Below are 13,679 nucleotides of genomic sequence, written 5' to 3' on the forward strand. Positions count from 1 at the left end.
CAGTCTCATCTGCCCAGCGCGGTAAAGTTCCAACGAGAATGGTTTCCTTCGTACTCCAATCAGAGTAAACATGTAAATCAAAAATGAATAACCATTTTCAATTTCGTTGCAACACGAAACTACTTAGTCTTTAGTTTTATATGTATATAATAGTTTTAAAAAGACCTTCAGTTCTCCTACTCGTATTATCGCGTTGCACTTGGGTACGTATCTAAAACTATGTTGCTATGAACACCTCCATTTAATACTAAAAGAATCAGCTGATTTTACGTGTTCAACAGAAAGACAAATACAGGAATTGGCCAAGGGCTATAAATACATAATTTGAAAACGTTGCTGATAATTCGTTGGAGTTTGGAAATTGCTTCTCTCGCTAACAAAGATATTCAAGAACAAAAATTGCCAAAGCCAGTACCACTTGTAACTGATATTACAATATTCTGAGAAGAAAGTATTAAAATTGGTGTGAAGTGTCAGAAGACGTTTGAGAGTAATATTGATAATTTTGAAACATAAAAATTTAGTTAACTATGCTCTAGCATTAGCCATTATTTTTAACAGAAGACGAATAGGTAATGTTCAGTATTTAAAAATTCAGCACTAGTAACGAAAGATAAACAGAAGAAGAAAAGGCACTTACGAGAGGAGAAAAAATTCCAGTGTGTTTTGGTAAAGGTTCTGAAGCTGTTGTTATTTTACTTCCAAAAATGTTGCAAGGTTTAATAGAAACTTTAATAAAACATAGACATAAATACATGACTGACGTCGTCCGACGTTAATAACTATATGTTTGCAGTTCCAGGCAGTAAGCTAAAATGGGACAAAGGGGATGTTTCGATCCGTAAATTGACAAGCAAAATGAATTTAACAAACCCTGAAGCTATATCAAGCAACAAATTACGCAAAAATATTGCAACAGTAGCACACATTTTAAGTATGTCCAAAAATTAAACTAAAGAATTTGTCAAGTTTATGGGGCATGACGAAAAAATGCATATGAATTACATGCTGACATTTATCAAACCGTAAAATTGTCAAAATTTTTAATAGTAATGGAAAGGGATTCTCTTCATTTAGAATATAAAGGAAAATCGCTTGAAGAACTAGATTTTCACCACGATTTAGAAATGCGGAAGAAAATAAAAAAAATAAATCTTCAAAATACGAATATTAATTTTCCAAATATTGCAGGTATGCAAGAAGTTAAAAAAAGTAAAGCGTTGGTTGCAAAAGATAACGTTCTGGCTCAAACAAGTAAATAATTTAAAACGGACATTGACGATAACTACTATGCAAATAAAAAACTACTCAAAGCATCAAAAAACCAAGCAAGGAGATTCCGAAGAAGATTCATATGAGATTCACATATGTGCCTTATTCATGTGTGCCAACACTTTTCAAATTATATTGAATATGGCGTATATCCATCTAGATAAAAAGGTGAATTCCAATATTATAAAATCAAAAATTCAACATCTTATAAAAATAAAATATTTATGGCATATGTAAGTTTTTTATATGACGCTTAAGTGAAAATATAGAAATCTTTTATTTTACTTTTTGTTGCTATTTTTATAATTTTTTTTTATTCTTAGATATAATAAACATCTAACCAACGCCTCAATTAATGGGTTTGACATTTAAACAAAACATAATGAAATCATTTTTGTAGAAGAAAAAAATTAAATAGGTACCTAAAACCTACCTTTGAGTTTTTCTCAAAATTTTTTGAGATTAGGATAAAAAGACCACTACACAAATTGTAGATTTTTTTATCGCCCACAGCTTTTGCGTTGAATTTTTTAAACGATGCAATGTTTAGCCAGAAATTTCAGAAAACCATTTTCGCCCTTAAAACCACCCCACCTTCACCGCCTTATAGATTATTTTCGTACACTTTGCTGTAAGAATACGTTTTGTTGAAACATTTTTACAGCTATGTATACTGGTTCACTAGTTTTTAATTAAAATTTTTAAATAAACCGTTAACACTTTTTTCTGTGAGATAGGTAATAATATGTTTACTGCAAATAATAAATTATATCGTTAAGATCCTTTATAATTTTACTGTATAAGAGCAATAATTCACACAAAATAATTTGGCTTAGCTTAATTTATTGCAAAATACTAGCTTTGGAATATCTGCTAATAAAAAAATTTTAAACATATAATCCAAACAAACCATGTTCATATCTTAAGCTTATTTAACCTTCCGATGGCCAACAACCTTTTTCTGTTACATGGAAGACCAAGGGGGGGGGGGGGGAGGAAATGACCCAGGTCAAAAATGTCACAAATGACAATTAACAAAAAAATAAAGTTTTTTTTTTGGCATGGACTTTATGTCATTCAGCCAGTCACGACATAAGTATTAGTGTCATGTGTAGTATGTATGTTGAGTAAGTGTCTTGTTACTTTGCAAAGTCGACGTCATTAGCGTAAAACTACTTGTAATTACACATAATAGAAGCCATTTTACTAAACATCAACTTCAGAATATATTTTTATTCGTAAAATATAGGGATTTTTTTTTTATTTCAAAATATGAGGATATCTAGAATGATATTAGAGTCAAATAAAAAAATAATGAGTTAAAAATTGAAAATACTTTTGAATTTATTAAAGAAAAACATACGCTGGGGTAACAATTTCCCCCACTTGGTCATCCGAAGGTTAAAATATCAAAAATAACCATCCTTTATTTTTAATGTAAACAACAATGGAACATGTGAACAAATTCCCACTATTTCTTTACCTATATCCGTAACAAATACCTACACTACTTCTCGCTGTGCAACAAAGTTCGACCCACTCAATCCTTTATTCATTTTCGAATATTTGGCAACGCCGTCTGAGGCAACAACGTACCGGCTTTCATTCTTAGTCATATATAGTTGTGAGGCGACAGCGCATTGGATTTAATCGTAAATTTATATATAAAAAAAACATTTAAAATCGTTTCCCCTCTTTAGAGATTCTTAATTAGAAAGTTCCCCTCATTGTATATATGCATATATTTTTTGAAAAAAAGAACTACACAAGGATGAGGCGAGGTCGTCATAGTTTTCACCGCGAGGCGACAAAGTACCTTTTATCGATATATATATATATATATATATATATATATATATATATATATATATATATACAGCGTGTCTACTTAAGTTGGAAACATATGGGAAACTTTTTTGTTATGCATTTTACGAAAAAAAGTTATTCTTTACAAAAAGTTCTGCATGCTCTAAAACCTAAGATTCAATTATCAGATATCAAATTTTTTAAATATTATACGAGGTATGTCAAAAAATATGAACTTCGTTCAAGAGTAAAGTACCTTTATTTCTCTCAATATTGAAAATTCTTATTATGAAAAGTTGTTTGGAAATATAAACTAAGATCAAATATGCAATTACATGCTTCTAATTGGAAAACAATATTTTCCAAATTTTTCTCAAATATATTGATACTAACTTTGCTTTTATTTATTTCATATACGATAACTCTTTTATTATTACTTTTACGAAAAAATGGTATTCTTTATAAAAGCTCTGTATGTCCTAAGACCGAAGATGCAACCATCAGATATCACATTTTATTGATTTTATACGAGGTATGTCAAAAAATATGAATTTCACTCAAGAGTAAAGTACCTTTATTTTTCACAATATTGAAAGCGGTTATTAACAAAGTTGTTTAGAATTAAAAACTATGTTTCAATATGCAATAACATCCTTCTAATTGAAATATTGTGAAATATAAAGGTACTATAATTTTGAGCGAATTTCATATTTTTTGACACACCTCGGTATAAATTAATAAAAGTTGATATATCATGGTTGTGTCTTAGATTTTAGACCATGCAAAGCTTTTTATGAAGAATAACTTTTTTTCGTAAAATGAATAATAAACGAGTTATCATATTTGTAATATTTAAAAACGATGTTGGGTAACCATAAATTTAAGAAAATTTTTTTTTTTTCAATTAGAAGCATGTAATTGCATATTTGATCTTAGTTTTTAATTTCAAACAACTTTTTATCATAAGAATTTTCGATATTGAGAGAAATAAAGGTACTTTACCCTTGACCGAAATTCATATTTTTTGACATACCTCGTATAATATTGAGAAAATTTTATATCTGATGATTGAATCTTAGGTTTTGGGGTATGCAGAACTTTTTATAAAGAATAACTTTTTTTCGTAAAATTAATAATAAAAAAGTTTCCCATATGTTTCCAACTTAAGTAGACACGCTGTATATATATATATATATATATATATATATATATATATATATATGAAACTTAAAGCTAAAATCAATATCAACAAAAGAATTAATATTAAAATTAAACTCACCAGGCTTCCGGGTTGAACCGCGTCGTTGGTTTCTAGGCCGAGCTTTCGACGTCCTCTCTGACGTCATCTTCAGGGCTTCCGGGGTCTCAGTCTCCTGAGGCTCCAGACACTACACTCACTACTTCACTACTCACTGCAATACTGTTGTTGCTGACGCTGGGGCGGTCATTTATACCGTGGACTGATGTGACTGACGTGGCTGTCGATGACGTGGCGGAGTGGGAATTAGCGCGAAGACTATTTGGAGTGGCGTGAAGATTTTTGACGGCGGGAATTGTATTTGTAGATGGAGCGGACGATGTTTTCTTTACGAGGGGTCTCCAAGTCGAAGGTAAACGGATGCCGTCATCTCTTTTATTGAGACAACTTGGCCGTTTTTCGATTTCTATGGCTTCTCGGATAATCCTTTGTTTATAGAAGCGGATGGGGGCTATGGTTCTGGAGTTTTCAAAGTCAATTTTGTGACCTGTATGAAGATGGTGTTGGCCTAGGGCTGAAACTGAATCGGAATTGCGAACAGATATGGAATGTTCATAAATCCTATTTTGGATTCTACGATTGGTTTGTCCTATGTAAGATCGGGGGCAGTCTGCACAAGGAATTTCATAAACTCCGTGTTGTTCATTTGGAATGTTGTCTTTGACGGATCGGACAAGAGATGAAAGTTTTTGTTGGGGGGTAAATACTGTTTTTATTCCTCGTGGCTTAAGAATTCTGTCGATTTTGTCAGTAACACCTTTGATATAGGGAAGAAAAGCTTTCGTATGATCAGGATCTGACTCTTTGGGTTGTGATTGAGCGGGAGATTGAAGTTTATGGATGCTCCTATCGATGTGATTTTCGCGGTAACCGTTTTGGATGAGGGCTTGTTTTAAAGAAGAGAGTTCAGTAGATCTACTTGCATCATCGGAAAGACGAATTGATCTGGAGACAAGAGTATTAATGACTGAATTAATTTGGGAAGGTGGGTGATGAGAGTTGCCATGCAAGTAGCGGTTGGTATGGGTGGGTTTTCGATAAACAGAGTGATGAAAACCTTGTGATTGGTTCTTCTTAATAAGAACGTCGAGAAACGGTAAGGATGAGTTAGTCTCCATCTCCATCGTGAACTGGATACTGGGATGTATACCATTCAGATGGGTCTGAAAAGACGCTAAAGCATCCCTTCCGTGGGGCCAAATGACGAATGTATCGTCAACATATCGTAGCCAACATGTGGGTTTGAGCGTAGATGTGGATAGTGCTCGGGCCTCAAAATCTTCCATAAAGATATTAGCAATTACTGGAGAGAGTGGTGAGCCCATTGGGGCACCATTTATTTGTCTGTAGAATTGATTTTGGAAGATGAAATAAGTGTTGGACATGCAATGTTTAATGAGAGATAAGTGGTCTTGCTGGATACTGTGTTTCGTTTCCAGAATATTTAGGGTGTCATCTATAGGAATGTTAGTAAAAAGTGAAACGATGTCGAAACTTACTAAAATGTCTGAGGGTGAGATAGGATATTGTTTGAGAAGTTCGATGAAATGAAAAGAATTTTTGACGAAAGATGAGGCATTTTCGGCGAAAGGTTGTAGAGTTTTGGCTAAATATTTTGCCAAAGGTTGTGTCGGATAGTTGTATGCACTGAAAATGGGGCGTAGACAACCTTTGGCAAAATATCTAGCCAAAACTCTACAACCTTTCGCCGAAAATGCCTCATCTTTCGTCAAAAATTCTTTTCATTTCATCGAACTTCTCAAACAATATCCTATCTCACCCTCAGACATTTTAGTAAGTTTCGACATCGTTTCACTTTTTACTAACATTCCTATAGATGACACCCTAAATATTCTGGAAACGAAACACAGTATCCAGCAAGACCACTTATCTCTCATTAAACATTGCATGTCCAACACTTATTTCATCTTCCAAAATCAATTCTACAGACAAATAAATGGTGCCCCAATGGGCTCACCACTCTCTCCAGTAATTGCTAATATCTTTATGGAAGATTTTGAGACCCGAGCACTATCCACATCTACGCTCAAACCCACATGTTGGCTACGATATGTTGACGATACATTCGTCATTTGGCCCCACGGAAGGGATGCTTTAGCGTCTTTTCAGACCCATCTGAATGGTATACATCCCAGTATCCAGTTCACGATGGAGATGGAGACTAACTCATCCTTACCGTTTCTCGACGTTCTTATTAAGAAGAACCAATCACAAGGTTTTCATCACTCTGTTTATCGAAAACCCACCCATACCAACCGCTACTTGCATGGCAACTCTCATCACCCACCTTCTCAAATTAATTCAGTCATTAATACTCTTGTCTCCAGATTAATTCGTCTTTCCGATGATGCAAGTAGATCTACTGAACTCTCTTCTTTAAAACAAGCCCTCATCCAAAACGGTTACCGCGAAAATCACATCGATAGGAGCATCCATAAACTTCAATCTCCCGCTCAATCACAACCCAAAGAGTCAGATCCTGATCATACGAAAGCTTTTCTTCCCTATATCAAAGGTGTTACTGACAAAATCGACAGAATTCTTAAGCCACGAGGAATAAAAACAGTATTTACCCCCCAACAAAAACTTTCATCTCTTGTCCGATCCGTCAAAGACAACATTCCAAATGAACAACACGGAGTTTATGAAATTCCTTGTGCAGACTGCCCCCGATCTTACATAGGACAAACCAATCGTAGAATCCAAAATAGGATTTATGAACATTCCATATCTGTTCGCAATTCCGATTCAGTTTCAGCCCTAGGCCAACACCATCTTCATACAGGTCACAAAATTGACTTTGAAAACTCCAGAACCATAGCCCCCATCCGCTTCTATAAACAAAGGATTATCCGAGAAGCCATAGAAATCGAAAAACGGCCAAGTTGTCTCAATAAAAGAGATGACGGCATCCGTTTACCTTCGACTTGGAGACCCCTCCTAAAGAAAACATCGTCCGCTCCATCTACAAATACAATTCCCGCCGTCAAAAATCTTCGCGCCACTCCAAATAGTCTTCGCGCTAATTCCCACTCCGCCACGTCATCGACAGCCACGTCAGTCACATCAGTCCACGGTATAAATGACCGCCCCAGCGTCAGCAACAACAGTATTGCAGTGAGTAGTGAAGTAGTGAGTAGTGAGTGTAGTGTCTGGAGCCTCAGGAGACTGAGACCCCGGAAGCCCCGAAGATGACGTCAGAGAGGACGTCGAAAGCTCGGCCTAGAAACCAACGACGCGGTTCAACCCGGAAGCCTGGTGAGTTTAATTTTAATATTAATTCTTTTGTTGATATTGATTTTAGCTTTAAGTTTCATTGTATTAACCGCGGAAACCTTTCCGAACATATATATATATATATATATATATATATATATATATATATATATATATATATATACAGGGTGGGGCATTAGTGTGACAAAGTCCAATTACTCGTTTGTTGTAAGAGATGCGAAAAAAAGTTATTTAGGTAAAAGTTGGGGCACATATAGTGTCATATTTTAAAAATATTTTCAAATATACAGGGGCGTCCGTATTGACAGGGTGACACCAACTTATGTTTTTTTAAATGGAATACCCTGTATATTTTTACATTTTTGGATTCTCCTCTATGTTTCCTTTCTTAAAATATATGGTTTTGTAATATTATACGAGGTAGTTTAAAAGTTAATTACGTTTTTTTGTTAATTTCGTAGCAAAATCTACACCCTGTAGAATTGTAGTGATTTGACATCAAATTTTCTATTTGCATTTAAACGATTTTTAGTATAGTCTACTACTGTTAATCATTAATAGTATAGCGAAATGTTTAATTTTAGTATACAGGGTGGGTCGAAACTCGGAATGAGTATTTTCTGAGTTTTCTTAAATGGAACACCCTGTATTTTAGTATTGTAATAAAATGATATTTTATGGTACTTTTTTATTTCTTAGGCATTCCCTATACCTAAGTGCTTTAATTTGTAAGTTATTCGTCATTTTTTAAGCAAACATTAATTGCAACAAAAATTACGTAAAATTTCATTAGGTAGCCGTGGAAATATCCAATCAAAAGTAATTTTTCGAAAAAAAAAATACATAATAATCTGGCCTGATCCTTAATTTATTAATATTGGATGAGATATCCAAATACATTCGTAGTTAAGGTTGTTGGTGCTTAAAATATGAATCAAACATACAAAATTCTGCCTAGTTGGCTATGACACAAAATTTGCTTAAACATTTGACATTACACTATTTATATAGTTCCAGTTGATTTGATACCATTACTAATATTAATTTTTCTAATGAGGAATGGATTAAAATGGCTTTGTGCTAGGAGAGTATAACAAAAATGAGCTACTTGCAATAAAAATGTATCATCAGCAATTACCTGATAGACGACAAGCAAAAAGAGAAACTTTTGAAAGGATACTAAAACGGTTTCAACAGACAAGATACTTAGATTGTAAGAACGATTTTACTAATATGCAGATCCTCAGTGACACTAAGGATTACATTTAATTGCTGTTTTCTTAACTTACAATAGTTTTTATTCGAGCAGATTTATCATAATCTAAGTGATCAGTCCGTTGAAACCGTTCTAGTATATTTTTAATCGTTTCTCTTCTTAGTTGTCTTCTATCAGGGAATTTCTGATGAAAAATTCTTATTGCTAGTAGCACATTTTGTTATATTCCACTAGCACCAAAATCTTATTAATCAGTTTCTCATAAGAAAAATACATATTAGTAATGGTAACGAAGCAACTGGATCTATAAAAATAGTATAATATCAAATTTTTAAGGAAATTTAGTGTCATAGCCGACTAGGTAGAATATTGTATGTTTTTATTAATATTTTGCGCACCAACAACCTTAACTACGAATTTATTTGAATATTTCATCCAATAGTAACAAATTAAGGATCAGACCAGATTATGATGTATTTTCTTTTCCAAAAATTATTTTTGATTAAATATTTTCACAGCCACCTAATAAAATTTCACGTAATTTTTCTTACAATTAATGTTTGGCTTAAAGAATCACGAATAACTTACAAATTAAAGCACTTAGGTATAGGGAATGCTTAAGAAATAAAAAAGTACCATAAAATATCATTTCCTTAAAATACTTAAATACAGGGTGTTCCATTTAAGAAAACTAAGAAAATACTCATTCCGAGTTTCGACCCACCCTGTATACTAAAATTAAACATTTCGCTATACTGTTAATGTTTAACAATAGTAGACTATATTAAAAATCGTTTGAACATCAAATAAAAATTTGATGTCAAATCACTAAAATTCTACAGGGTGTAGATTTTGCTACGAAATTAACAAAAAAACGTAATTATCTTTTAAACTACCTCGTATAATATTACAAAACCATATATTTTAAGAAAGGAAACATCGAGGAGAATCCAAAAATGTAAAAAATACAGGGTGTTCCATTAAAAAAAAACATAAGTTTGTGTCACCCTGTCAATACGGACGACCCTGTATATTTGAAAATATTTTTAAATTATAGTACTATGTGTGCCCCAACTTTTACCTAAATAACTTTTTTTCGTATCTCTTACGAGAAAGGAGTAATTGGACTTTGTCACACTAATGCCCCACCCTGTATATATATATATATATATATATATATATATATATATATATATATATATATATATATATATATATATATATATGTTCGGAAAGATTTCCGCGGTCAGGTAAATGAAAATTACTAAGTTCTCGGGAAGAACCGCGTTGAGAATTTATAACTCGACGTTTCGGCACCCTTTTTGGAGCCATTATCAAGAGGGGTATGGTTCCGTTCGAGTTCGGGGTCTCAATCTGCCTACTCCCCTCACTCGTGACGTACCAGTAGTGTCTTGTTCTCTAGGAGAACGGTCAAGCGGCACTGAGGTCTCAATCTGCCTACTCCTCAGTGTCGAGTGACGACCTGTCTTCGCCTGTGTAGCTCCTTTTATACTCTCAGTGCGCGCGGGAACTGTATGCGCGGGAGAGGCCTGAGTGGGATCGACTGACGTGGGGATTCGCCGAAGCAGCGGTCGCCATGTTGCCGGCAGTCTTTTGGCGTCATCGCGTGTGTTTAGGCTGTGAGGGCGTTTTTCAATTTCGATGGCTTCACGGATGATTCTCGATTTTAAGGAGCGGACAGGGGCGATGGATATATATATATACAGTATGTGCCTGTAAGTTGTATCCATATGGAAAACTTTTTTTTATTAATTTTACGAAAAAAAGTTATTCTTTATAAAAAGCTCTGCATGGTTCAAAACCTAAGATTTAACCATCAAATATTAAAATTTTTGAATAGTATACGAGGTATGTCAAAAAGTTTGAATTTCACTCAAGAGTAAAGTAGCTTTATTTTTCGTAATATTGGAAATTGATATTATGAAAAGTTGTTTGGACTTAAAAACTATATTCTAATATGCAATTACATCCTTCTAATTGAAAAAAAAATTTTTTTGAAAAATTATCAATAACTACCATTATTTTTTCAGTTATTTCAATTCTGCTAACTCTTTTATTATTAATTTTACGAAAAAAAAGTGATTCTTAATAAAAAGTTCTGGATGGCCTAAAACTTAAAATACAACCATCTTATATCAAATTTTATCAATTTTATACGAGGTATGTCAAAAAAGATAAAGTTAGATCAAAAGTAAAGTATCTTTATAGTTCAGAATATTTCAATTAGAAGGATGTAATTACATACTGAAACATAGTTTTTAATTCTAAATAACTTTTCATAATAACAATTTTCGATATTGTGAAAAATAAACGTATTTTACTCTTGAGCGAAATTCATATTTTTTGACATACCTCGTATAAAATTGATAAAATTTGACATAAGATGGTTGTATTTTAGATGTTAGACCATGCAGAATTTTTTATTAAGTATTACTTTTTTTCGTAAAATTAATAATAAAAGAGTTATCTGAATTAAAATAACTGAAAATAATGTTAGTTATCCATAATTTTTCAAAAAAAAAAATTTTCAATTAGAAGGATGTAACTGCATACTGGAATACAGTTTTTAATTTCAAACAACTTTTCATAATAGCAATTTTCAATATTGTGAAAAATAAAGCTACTTTACTCTTGAGTGAAATTAAAACTTTTTGACATACCTCGTATAATATTCAAAAAATTTAATATTTGATGGTTAAATCTTAGGTTTTGGACCATGCAGAGCTTTTTATAAAGAATAACTTCTTTTCGTAAAATGAATAATAAAAAAGTTTTCCATATGGATACAACTTACAGGGACATACTGTATATATACAGGGTGCGCCAAACCTCTGGTTTTCTTTGTTTACGGCTAAACTATGAGATATACAAAAAAATGTTTATAACAAAACTAATGTGTATCAAAGAGGTCTATAATTTAAAATTATTTTCAATTATACAGGGTGAGTCAGAACGACGGTATGAACTAAAGTTGTATTTTTTTAAATGGAAGACCCTGTATATTAAATCATTTTTGAATATATTATTTAAAAATATGAAAAATTTGTATAAGGTCTTATAGGCCTGAAGTTAATAATTTTCGAAATATTTACATTTTTATTGAGAAAAATGGTAATATTTATAGGGTTGTGGATTATGTTTCCAAGGAAATAAAAATTTAGGTGATAGGTCAAAGTTTTTAAAATATAGTGTTATTTTTAAATAATTTAATATTTTTTACTTTTAGCCATAAAATATACAGTGTGATCACTATTTGCAAATACAAAATTTTCTCATTTTTTTTAAATGGGACACCCTGTATATTAGCTTTGCGTTTTGTAGTAAATATTACAACCTTTCTTTTGGTATAAGGTTGTATGTACCTAGCATGTTTCGTTTTGTAGATATTTAAAAAAAACTATAGATTTTACGTTTTTGCTGATTTTTTATTTAAAAATTTTTTTGCAAAAAAAATAATTATAATCTGGTTTTAGAAACATACACTAAAATATAAAATATGACAATAAAAACGTAATTAAAGATTAAAATAAATCGTATGCTAGTACAATTCAATTGAATTAATAACTTTAATTTATTTTACAAAAAATATTTTACCGTATTAATGAATGCATAAATTAGTTACTAAATTAAATAAACAACCAAATTTTAAATCAACCGTAGTAATTCTTCTACCGCAGCAACTTTCCTGTACCAAATTAATTGTTAGTTATATTGTATTTACGAGTAAGATCAGTTATTAACTTTTTAATTTACCTGCATCTTGAGAACGTATAAAGTATGCTTTGAAACAAATGAACGTTATGGAAGTATATTAAGAAGTAAATAGTATCTATGTACCTACTCGTGTCACAAAAGCTGGTAATAATTTCTAATGGTTTCGCCCAAAACAAATGTCATATCCAAAAATTTTTCGGTTAAAAAATTAAAATTTAAAATCTAAAAAATTGTTACAAAAATTTCAACTACATAAGTATTACCAGCTTTTGTGACACCAGTAAATACTATTTATATTAATAAATAATTTGGCTGATACATTTAACATTCATTTGTTTCAAAGCATACTTTATAATAATTTTTATATTCTCAAGATGTATGTAAGTAAATTTAAAAGGTAAATTAAAAATTTAACTAAATACAATTTAACTAACAATTAATTTGGTACAGGAAAGTTGCTGTAGTAGAAAAATTACTATGGTTGATTTAAAATTTGGTTGTTTATTTAATTTAGTAACTAATTTATGCATTCATTAATATGGTAAAATATTTTTTGTAAAATAAATTAAAGTTATTAAATTCAATTGAATTGTACTAGCATACGATTTATTTTAATCTTTAATTACGTTTTTATTTTCATATTTTATATTTTAGTGTATGTTTCTAAAACCAGATTATAATTATTTTTTTTGAAAAAAAAAATTTTAAATAAAAAATCCACAAAAACGTAAAATCTATAGTTTTTTTAAATATCTACAAAACGAAACATGCTAGGTACATACAACCTTATACCAAAAGAAAGGTTGTAATATTTACTACAAAATGCAAAACTAATATACAGGATGTCCCATTTAAAAAAAATGAGAAAATTTTGTATTTGCAAATAGTGATCACACTGTATATTTTATGGCTAAAAGTAAAAAATATTAAATTATTTAAAAATAACACTATTTTTTAAAAATTTTGACCTATCACTTAAATTTTTATTTCCTTGGAAACATAATCCACAACCCTATAAATATTACCATTTTTTCAATAAAAATTTAAATATTTCAAAAATTATTAACTTTAGGCCTATAAGACCTTATACAAATTTTTCATATTTTTAAATAATATATTCAAAAATGATTTACT

Source organism: Diabrotica virgifera, chromosome 6 (genome assembly GCF_917563875.1).
Source record: "Diabrotica virgifera virgifera chromosome 6, PGI_DIABVI_V3a".
Taxonomy (NCBI): domain Eukaryota; kingdom Metazoa; phylum Arthropoda; class Insecta; order Coleoptera; family Chrysomelidae; genus Diabrotica; species Diabrotica virgifera.